Below are 12,139 nucleotides of genomic sequence, written 5' to 3' on the forward strand. Positions count from 1 at the left end.
CTAACATACTAACTAATGGGCTTTTTTCCCCAAGGCCCATTACACAAGCCAACTTAATAAACAAGCTAACTTAACAAATTAGGGTTTAAACACTAAAACCTATTTAACATGCTAACAACCCTAGCATCTTCGACACAAGCATGTGAACAACCTTCGACTTCATGCTTAATCCTGTCAAACCAAGAAGCTACCCTTCGACCATATTAGAGTTCGATCCAATATCTCACAGTCTTCTTTGTTTCATTACTTTGTGAAAAAAATCACTATTTGAATCCCCCTCCTTAAGCCACGATAACCTAGATCTTTGAAGAAGCATATTTTCTTTTATCCTTAAATTCCTCCAAAATCTACTCGTCGCTTCCTTTCTAAACACAAAATTACCATCAAAAGAAGCTACGTAATTGGGATCTAACCTTTCATCGACAATGTTGATATCACGAACGCCTTCTTCAATCTTCCCGGACACCTCCCTATTCCATGTTTTGAGTTTTTCTTTTAAAAGCCTAAGCTTTTCCTTAAGAATAAAGTCTCATCTTCCTTCCACCTTCAAACTTTTCCACTCTTTTTCAACGAAAGAAATGAAAGAAACGTTCGAGAACCATTCATTGTTAAATTTGAACGGTTTAGGACCCCAATTTTAATTATCCACCATAATCTAAATGGGACAATGATCTGAGATGTCCCTATCACCAATCAATTGACCAATCACTTCCCAACTATTCACCACGACGCTCGATAAAAGGAATCGGTCCATCCTAATCTTCGACTTACCATCTCCGCTAAACCAAGAGAAATTTTTTCCTTTACAAGGAACGTCCACCAAAGCACTTTTGAAAATAAATTCTGAAAATAACTCTGCTTCTCTCTTATTCAACATGGCCCTCCTACATCTCCTCTCTCTACCATTATTGATAGCATTGAAGTCACCTCCCAAGATCACTACAAAAAAACTCTAATCCAGCGACATAATTAGCGACGTGTGAACAACGTGGCTAATTAATGTTAGTTGCGACGTGAATCTAACATCGCCACCTGTATTTTATTATTAAATAACTTTGCAGTATTAAAGTGGTTGGGAGTCAGACATGGGGGGCTGTGAATAACAGTTGCGACGTGGGTAGCACGTCGCTACATTAATGACATAAATTAATTCATCACACCCCATAACGTTCAAGTGGGGGGAATATTCAAATTTTTGTAAAATTTGGTGGTGACGTTATTGTCACGTCGCTACATTTATAATTCAAAATGGGGGGAAATATGATCTGACACATTGGCAGCTTTGCAGTTGTGTAAGTGACCGTTGATCTGTTGCGACGTGGATATCACGTGGCAAGTAGCGATGTGCCTTCCACGTTGCTACATTATGTATTAATCCACCCATTTCACTTCCCCCCACCACCATTCACGAACAGAACTTTCAAAACCCTTCTCTTCTCTTCTCTGCAACCAAACCCATTTCTCTCCCAAAATCATCTACTCCTAAAATCCAACCTCTCTCCCAAGTTAATTCAATCCCAATTCAATTTCAAAGGTAGTTAAGATTATTTTGATATTTTGTTTATTTTCTTATAATTTTATTATATATGTTGTTGTTAATTTTTGATTTTTTTTTTTGTATAGGTTAATTAGTAGATTGAAGAAGGTTGTAGATTGAAGAAGGAGGAATAGATTGAAGAAGAGGTAAGTTATTTTTGTGTATTATAGTATATATTAAATAGATTTAATAGGTATATATGTTAATTTGTTTATAAAATTTGTTTAATAGGTATTGTATTTGTTGAAAATATATTGTGTTTGTTATAAAATTTATAAAATTCTAGTATATATTGTGTTTGTTATATTTTGTTTGTTGAAAATATATTGTATTTGTTTTAGAATTTATAGTATATATATTGTGTTTGTATTTGTTGTAGTGTGTGTGTATATATATATATATATATATATATATATATATATATATATATATATATATATATATATATATATATATATATATATATATATATATATATATATATATATATGTTTATTTATTAGGTATATTATAAAGTTTTCATTTTTAATTTTTATTATATATATTAGTTATTATAATGAGTAATATTATACTATATTTTAAAAAAACAGAATATATATTAGATATGTTTATTATACTATATTTATATATATTTGTTTATTAGATATGTTTATTATATATGTTTGTTTATTAGGTATATTATACTTTATTATAAAAAAATAGAATATTTATTAAAATATTTATATAGAATTTAATTTTTATTATAAATTTAATTTTTACATATATAGAAATTAACTTTTTATGTTTATAATAAAAAGATAATATTTTTATATTATGGATTATGGATTATGAAAATAAAATATTAAAAAGAAAATAATTTTATACATATAAGTTATGAATTTTTTATGTTTATATAAAATAAGTTATTTTTTTGAAGAATAGAAAGATAAACAAACTATAATTAAAAATACATCATTTTTATATATATTTGATAAAAATAGTTTTATTAAAAAAATTCTAATAGAATATGTTTTATATGTAATATATATTATTGTTTTTAAAAATAATATACATATTAATCTTAATGAGTGTAAAAGTTATGTTTACAATATATTATTTATATTTAAAAATAAAAAATAAAATATTATAATTTAAAATAAAATAATATTTTTAATAATAGTAAATATTTAAAAGTAGTATTTTTATTAAAGAATATTTTCAATATGTGTAGCTTAAAATGTGTAGTTAATAAAATAGTAACTTTATGGTTAACATAGGTTCAATATAACATGTGTAGTTAAAAATATTAGTAGTATTGTTATTAAATAATATTTTTAAGAATAGTAAATATTAACTAGTATACGTCTAAGAATAATATCAAGTTGATTAGTATTCTAACTCAAAATGACAATGATTGTATAAATGTGCAGTATGGAATATTATCGGTATTATCGTAGTTGGATGTACGATAGAACATTTCCAGGAAGAATGGGACTTAAACCCAATTTTATAGTAGGAGTTGAAGGGTTTATCAGTTGGGCGTTTGCTCAGGAATTATGTCGAAGCGAAGGAGGAGTTAGGTGTCCCTGTCTTAAATGTGAATGTAGACCAATAATTAGTGACCCACAGGAAATAACAGCTCATTTGCATAGAAGGGGTTTCATTGCAAATTATTGGGTTTGGACGTTTAACGGTGAAGAACTGCCTAGTAACGTACCAGAGACTAGCAACTCTCATGCTTCAAGTAGTCGGCCGCCTGTGGAATATGAGGAAAACTTTAATTTCATTGGTGACATGGTTGAGGATGCTTTTGGTGTGAACGTAACCTATGATGAGCCTGAAGATTTTGGTGGGGAAGAGTTGTCGAATGAGGAAGCGCAGAAATTTTATCAGTTGTTGAATGAGATGAATACGCCGTTGTTTGATGGATCGTCTGACTCAAAGTTATCAATGTGTGTGAGATTGTTGGCCGCCAAGGCAAATTGGAATGTTTCTGATCAGTGTTTGGAATTCTTCGTAAAGATGATGTTGGACTCAACTGCAATGAAAGACAACTTGCCTACAACATTTTATGAAGCAAAGAAGTTGGTGTCGAAGTTGGGCTTAAGAGTAAGAAAGATTGATTGTTGCATTAATGGATGTATGTTGTTCTACGACAATGAGTTTGGTACTCAAGATGGGTTGTTGGAGGAATGTAAGTTTTGTATGAGTCCAAGATATAAAGTTCCAAGTAGAGCCGTTAACACTAATCAAGATCGTGTAGCAGTAAAGTCCATGTTTTATCTTCCGATAATACCAAGGTTAAAAAGAATGATTGCTTCAATGCACAGTGCAAGTCAAATGACATGGCATCACACAAATAACACAAGTCCAGGCACTATGCGGCATCCATCTGATGGCGAGGCATGGAAGCATTTTGATCGAATGCATCCTGATTTTGTCGCAGAACCTAGAAATGTCAGGCTTGGATTATGCTCAGATGGTTTTACTCCTTATGTTCAAGCGTCGGGAAGTATGTATTCTTGTTGGCCAGTTATTGTAACCCCTTACAACCTCCCTCCTGAGATGTGCATGACAAAACCATACATGTTTTTGACGTGCGTCATTCCAGGACCTTCGAGTCCAAAAGCAGGAATTGATGTGTATTTACAACCTTTAATTGATGATTTGAAGAGATTGTGGATTGGAGAATGGACTTATGATATATCACGTAAAGAAAACTTTACAATGCGAGCTTCATTGATGTGGACCATCAACGACTTTCCAGCATATGGCATGTTGTCTGGTTGGGGTACGCACGGCAAAATGGGTTGTCCGCATTGCATGGGAAACAACAGGGGGTTCACGTTGGATAAAGGTGGGAAAAGCTCGTGGTTTGACTGTCACCGCAGATTCCTACCACGAAATCACTCCTATAGAAGAAACATGACAAACTTTAAAAAAGATGTACGAGTGAAAGATTCGCCTCCGCCTCGATTGTCACCATGGGCTATATGGGAACAAGTTAGTGAGCTACCAAAATTTACAGATACTGGCAAAGAATTCCGAATTGAAGGATACGGAGTCACGCACAATTGGACAAAAAGAAGTATATTTTGGGACCTCCCGTATTGGAAAGATAACTTGTTGCGCCATAATCTATATGTTATGCATATTGAGAAGAATTTTTTTGATAATGTATTTAACACAGTGATGGATGTGAAAGGCAAAACGAAAGATAATGAAAAGGCCAGACAAGACATGGAAAAATGGTGTAACAGAAGAGAGTTGGAGTTGAAGCCTCTACCGAATGGAAAGTTATTAAAACCCAAGGCTTGTTTCACTCTGACTTCCCAAGAAGCTAAAGCTGTTTGTCGATGGCTAAAAGATTTGAGAATGCCCGATGGGTATTCATCGAATTTATCAAGGTGTGCTGACCCTAACACTAGGAAGTTGCATGGAATGAAAAGTCACGATTGTCATATTTTTATGGAACAATTGTTACCAATTGCATTTGGCTCGCTACCCAAACATGTTCTTGATCCACTAACTGAAATTAGTCAGTTTTTTAGAGATATTTGTGCGTCAGCTTTAAAAGTGGAAGACATCATGAAGTTGGACCAAAACATTGCAATCATTCTTTGTAAGTTAGAGCAAGTATTTCCTCCTAGTTTCTTTGACTCCATGGAACATTTACCTGTGCATCTTGCATATGAAGCTTTTCTTGGTGGACCAGTTCAATATAGGTGGATGTATCCGTTTGAAAGGTTCATGGGTGATTCAAAGCGATCAATGAAGAATAAAGCAGGAGTTGAAGGTTCTATATGTGCACATTACCTGCATCGAGAAACATCACATTTTTGCAGTCATTATTTCAATCACTTGATGTTAACTCCTAGAACCATACGGAATCCGGTAAATGTCAACCAGAGGAGTCAATTCACCTTATCAGTATTCGGTCTTCCAGGTCGACCTTCTGGAAAGAAGAGTGTGCATTGGTTGACCCAGAAAGAAATGCAATCCGCACATATCCATGTCTTGATCAACTGCGTTGAAGTTAAACAATACCTTGAGTAAGTTTACCCAATTTTTTTTACCTTTGTTGACAATGTCTGTATACCAAACTTATTTAACTTATGGTGTATATTTTGTAGGGAATTAAACAATGCCTATTTTCATAGTACCGGTGTACAGTCAACATCCGGCGTCATTCATGCTCAATTTCCCTTATGGTTCAAGCAAAGATTGTCTACCGTGTTTCCACCAACTCCAGAAATACTCCATTTGAGAAACTTGGCAAAAGGCCCTATCCAAAGCGCAAATGATTGGCACACATACTTGTAAAAGGCCCTATCACACTGAGGCATGGACCGAAGGGAAAAAAACCATAAACAGTGGTGTATTTGTAAAAGGAGTTACAGATGGTGGTGAAGATGACTTTTATGGAGTTATTAAACATATCTACGAGTTGGTATACCATTACTTGGATTCAGAAAATAAAGTTGTCTTGTTTTATTGTGAATGGTATGATCCAAGTAGAGGCACAAAAATAGACAGGTCATACGGTAGTGTTGAGATTCAAATGAACCGGAAATACAAAGAGTATGATCCTTTCATAATGTCAAATATTGTTAGGCAAGTTTATTATGTACCCTATCCTTCATTTGTGACACGTAAAAGAGGATGGTGTGTTGTAATAAAAACAAAACCCCAAGGTCATATTGAAAATGGCGATCAAGTAGAAGATGTTGCCTATCAAGTTGATGATGTTGATCAAATTAATGAAGTGGTTGCAGCTGAAGACATTACAAGTTTGAATGACACAACTGTTGAGGGACATCAAGTTGATGCATCTATATTGTTGGTTGAAAATAATGTGGATGAAGAGAATGATGAAGAGTTTGAATCCGATGACAATAATGAAGAGAATGACGAAGAGAATGATGAAGAGATTGCTTCCGATGACAATAATGAAGAGAATGACGAAGAGAATGATGAAGAGAATGAGATTGATAGCGAAGATGAAGAATAACTAAACATTGAATGTAATATCTATTTAGGTGTTAATGAATAACTATTTAAGTGTTAATGGATATCTTTTTGTGTGTTAATGAATATCTATTAAATATCTATTTATGTGTTAATGAATAATCTATTTAGTGTTAATGAATATATATTGATCTTAATGAATTTATTATCTTTGTTGGTGAATAATAAAATAGGTAACATGCCACCTAAGAGTAAAGATAGTGGTAGGAAGTCCCAACGTCCGAGGATAGTAGTATGTGACGCGCCTCACACAGCCGCGTGTCCCCGCCCTCAGAGTCATGTTGATCCTATGTCTCTAGCCAGTACTCAGGCTTTTACCCCATTACTCTCCTCCCACACATTCCCGCCTGGGGTACCTGCATCTTTCCAGTACTCAGCGGTACCTCCATCCTTCCAGCATCCTGGTGTGCCATCGTCCTTCCAGCAGGCAGGAGGACCTAGCTTTCCATTCACACATACTGGTGTGCCCCCGCCCAGCTTTCCATTCTCCCATACTGGCATGCCTTCATCCTTCCAACAGACTGGAGGATCTGGTTTTTCATATCCCATCCAGGTGACTTCATCCTTCCAGCAGACGGGAGGGTCCAGCAGTACACGTCCGACACAGGCTGGACGATCTCCTAGTCCACGCCCCACACAGGCTGGACAATCTCCCCGTCCACGTCCCACACAGGCTGGACGATCTCCTAGTCCACGCCCCACACAGGTTGGAGGCTCACGCACCCCACATCCCACACATGTACCAGCACGTGAGGTTGATTAGGCAGTTGATGAGATAGATGGAGCTGATCTTCGTGGGAGGGATGATCCCGATGAGATTCATGTCATTGACGGCAGATTTTGGATTCAGCCCGAAGGAAGCAAGTAAGTTTCCTATTTAAAAACTTTTATAGTATGTATACATTTTCATTTTTTTATAAATTTATATCTAACATTTTCATTTTTTGTTTCAGTTTTACGCCGAGTCGGACTGCTGCTAGGGTTGTTAACTATATAATTCAACAGATGTATAAATCAGCTTTTAAGAGCTATGGGGACGTCAAAAATAAAGATGAATGGTTTAGAATGTTTAAGGTATTGTTACTTATATAGGTTATGCATTTAATTTATTGTTTTAGTTATAGTTATTTAAATAAAATTCTCATTATAATTACTTAACATTTTATTTTAATGTCATACAACATTATTGCAAGAGAAATGTGTGTGGGATCCTTTGAGTGAAAAAAGTGTTCAGAAAGTTTTCAATACCAGATGCTCTAAAAGAATGTCTGATATGCTGCGGCGAGTAAGGGAGAATTATGAGCTTCATGGCATCCGTCCTAACTGGATAGGCGAGGAGGTTTTTCATGAGCTTGTTACATATTGGAGGAGTCCAGAATTCCAGGCTAAATCAGAAACTTTTAAGAAGATGAGGGCATTTGAAAAGGGCGGTTGTGTCAACACAATTGGAAGTATTAGCACCGCCGAGCATGCCGGACGATTGGTAAAAATTTTAAAATTTTTAAGTTACATCTTTATTCATAATATATTTTACTAATTATTTTTAATTATATTATTTAGGCTAAGGAGTTGGGGAGAAAACCATTGATGCCTGAGCTGATTTCGAGGACCCGGACAAGGAGATCGGGAGGTTTTGTCGACGAGCGCACGAAGTCGTATCTTGTAAGTGAAATTTACGTTGTTTATTTTTTTTAAATTAATACAAAATTTGTGACGTGAATTTTATGTGGCAATTGATAAATTGCCACGTTAAAATCATGTGGCAAATCATAAGCTGTGGCGTGAAAATCACGTGGCAACTTTTTAATATATTTTAATTTATAGTATATACATATTTAATTAGTATAATTAAATATGCATTTAAATATTTAACTTAAATTTTTTTATTGAATATGTGTGCAGGAAGATTATGATAGCCGACTTGCCATTTTTCTGGAAAATAATCCTCAATACATGCCAGCAGAGGGGGAGCCGCTTAACGCGGATGTTGATCACTCACTATATTTGGTGTGAGGTTATTAAAGAAAAAGGACCTAATGGTTGCTTTTTTGGTGCTGGAAATTTGGCGGCCAGCTATAGACGTGGTGACCGCAATCTGTTTCAAAGAGTTCAGGATGGAGAGGGTGGATCGCGTCAACCAAATCTGACACAGGAACAAACTGAATTAGTAAGGCAATTGGCGAGACGCGAAAGTGAGGCCCAGATCGAGATGATGCGGAAGAAGCAGTCTGATATGGAGGAGCAGCATGCGCAACAGATGGATGGCATTATGAAGAAGCAAGCTGAGATGGAGGAGCAGATGAGACGGTTTATGCAAGGAGGAGGAAATTACAGTAATGCTCCTCCTCAAGAGTCGGAGGATGACGGGGTGGCTGATGATTTTAATCCGGATAATTATTTTCCGGATGATGCCTCTTAAAAACATTTTGTATTTTATTTGTTTTAAATTTATTTTTATGTAAAATATTCTACATTTTAATTCATTAAAATATTAGTTTTAAATTTTTAATTTTATTTAATTGAATTTATTATATAATGTTTATTATATTAATTTATTTTATACAAATTTATTATATAAATTAGTTTTTATAGATTTTATTATATAAATTTTATTTTATAGATTTTATTATATAAATTTTATTATATAAATTTTATTATATATAAATTTTATTATATATATTTTATTATATATTATATTTTATTATATATTAATTAATTATATAAAATATATAAAACAAAACAAATCAAGCGTGAATAAATTTAAAAAAAAAAAGCATTTAATGTAGCGATGTGGGAAACACGTCGCTAAATTGGTCAACAAACACACTTTCCCACACCTGCCACACCTGTTGTGTGTGCAGTGGGATGTTTCCTATGTAATCCTGTTGCGACGTGGTAGTCACGTCGCTACTTTCTGACGTGGTCTACACGTCGCTACAAGGTTGTCACGCGTGCTCCTGCGACATATATGCTCACGTCGCTACTTTTTGGTTGCCACGTGATTTTTCATGTTGCGACGTGTATTCCACGTCGCTGCAGAGAACATTTTTTGTAGTGGATCCACTCACCATCAAGGAAAATATTCTTCAATTCTAACCACTCATCCCACATAGATTTCTTCTTATTGAGATCGCAAGAAGAATAAACATTCACCACATAATAAAGATTATCCTTCCACCTCACTTTAATACCCAAAAAGCCATCACCCTTAAAACTATTCAACACCGACATACAATCATTCCTCCACAAAGTTATCAAACCCCCTAATCTTCTCACCGAATTAGAGAAAGAAAAACTAATATCCAAGGATTTCCAAAACCTATTAGCAATAGCTTCGTCCATACTAGTCACCTTTGTTTCTTGAATAAGAAAAATGTTCGCTTTACCTTTAATAATTATGGAACTAATTCTCCTTCTTTTGAGTGCATTCACCCCCTTCTAATATTTAATGATCCTATAATCATTGTGCGCCTCTTATATCCGCCTTCTTTCCACTTCAATTTCTTTCCCTTGCTCCAAGTCTTCAATCCTACTCACTAGCTTTTTCCTACCCTCCTCATCTACAACTCCCAAAGCGAAAATGGCCGCCCATAATTTAGCCTTCACATCACGGTTTACAAACTCCCATTGTATTCCATTGTTTCTTCTAATATCTGACTCTGCCATGTGGTCCGCCCAATATTTCGTCGACCTTCCATTGATAAAACTGCCACCCTCCATTGTTTTGAGCAAAGACTGCTTCCTATGTCTTTTTTCTTAAAGGCGTTAATGCTAGCCTTAAGAGACCCTCAGGAAGTCCCTTTGGTAAAACAACTCTTGACACCTTTTCCCAATCCAACCATCTCATTCACATTTTTTACTTTTAATTTTTTCCCGCCAGACTTGCCCCCACATAACCCTACTGTACGTTTCACAACAGATGGACCTAATATTACAGAATTTTGCCTATAGACATGATTGATCTCAGCGTTAGTGTATGCCCCTCTCCCATTTTGAGTACCTCCCAGCTTTGAAAAATCATGAGTATCGAATGACATAGAACCAGCAATAGCTACAGTCTTGCCCTTGATACTGTCTTCCGACTCACCTGACCCCATATCTCCGTCTTTCTTAGCGTGACAAATATTAGCCAAAGAAAAATCAAACACATTAGCATCAGTTTTACGGACTGCTGCACCTTCCCTTATTTACTCAAATTCATTCAGTGCCTTTGAATTTGCATCTCCATCCAGATTCCTCCTTTCGTTAACAGTCGGACCAGCATCAATAGGGATTTGCTCGGTACTGTCTCTAGTGTAATTCGACCCCACCGCTTCTGCGAAATCCATAGAAACAGCATTCCAATCTTCTTTAGACTCGGAAGAATCAACATTAGTAGAAATGGAAATCGGTTTACTTGATGTTGATCAATACAGTCTCGCTATGTCTTCCCTAATAAATAGCTCAAATCGCCTTCCATCGATATTGACCGAATCAGAATCAGGAATCACTTGTGAAATCGGAACACTCACCATGACTCTTGCGACATCGAATGCTTCCCCTTTCTCAGTATGTTTATCGAGACAAATAAACCTTCCCCAATTTTCAGCCAACGCAACAAAGAAAATTGAGTTCCAAACGTGAGTCGGAATGTCGTAGATACGAAACCACGCATCTCTACAATCGTCTACCATAACTTCCTCCCACTTCTTAAATTCGGTGAACCAAGTCTTCCACCAAATTTCTCCTTCACAGATCAAATCCCCAATGAACCCCTCTTCCATCTCCTCTAGCAGACAGCAATTACCGTCGAGAGGAGTGACTTTAATCGCAAAAACACCCTCCATCTCCATATGTGTTTAAACATTATAAGCTGAAACCCGGAATGCTAACCTTACCCACATACACCTTTTCCAACCTTCTTCTTTGAACGACATCCGATTGAAAGTTGAGTAGAACATTATGTGCCTCGTTAACCTTCAGAACCATAGGATTGTTCACAACAGCCTCAACATACGATTTTGATGAGTTCCTACTAGATTCAGCTTGAAACCCATTCTTTAACTTCTTGTCTTCTAACGGTGTTGCCCTGCCTTGCATCCCCTTAGCTGCATCACCCATGCTCCCTCCATCCCCAATCAAAGCCCTCTGAAATCTTGGAATGTTAACGTGAATTTTCCTACCATCGATAATGATATTATCCAAACGGACTGCTAATAGCCTACCGTCTCCCACTTCGATAAACCTCACAAAGCCGAACCGCTTACCAAACTTGTATCTTCTGGGTGATATCGTGACCTCAGCCACATGCCCTGAACAACCAAACAATTCAAAAAGATCCCTAGCAGTGTACGACTCGGGGAGCTCGGAGACGTACAAAGATGTCACCACCTTATTTGCAGAAATGAAATTTCAGTTCCTCCCCCCAAACGGGAAGAAATCCCATTGCACTCCAGATCGCTTCAGATGGGTCACTTTAATCCAGCCTCCCTTCTGCATTTACCAAACACCTAAACGGAGCATAAACTCCACTCAAGACCGCCAAAACAAAAACAAAAAGGTTAAATCCGCAGTCAACCCTAAAAACAAAAGTTACAATCAAACTCGTCGACAAGG

This window comes from Vicia villosa, linkage group LG2 (assembly GCF_029867415.1).
Source record: "Vicia villosa cultivar HV-30 ecotype Madison, WI linkage group LG2, Vvil1.0, whole genome shotgun sequence".
In the NCBI taxonomy this organism is placed as follows: domain Eukaryota; kingdom Viridiplantae; phylum Streptophyta; class Magnoliopsida; order Fabales; family Fabaceae; genus Vicia; species Vicia villosa.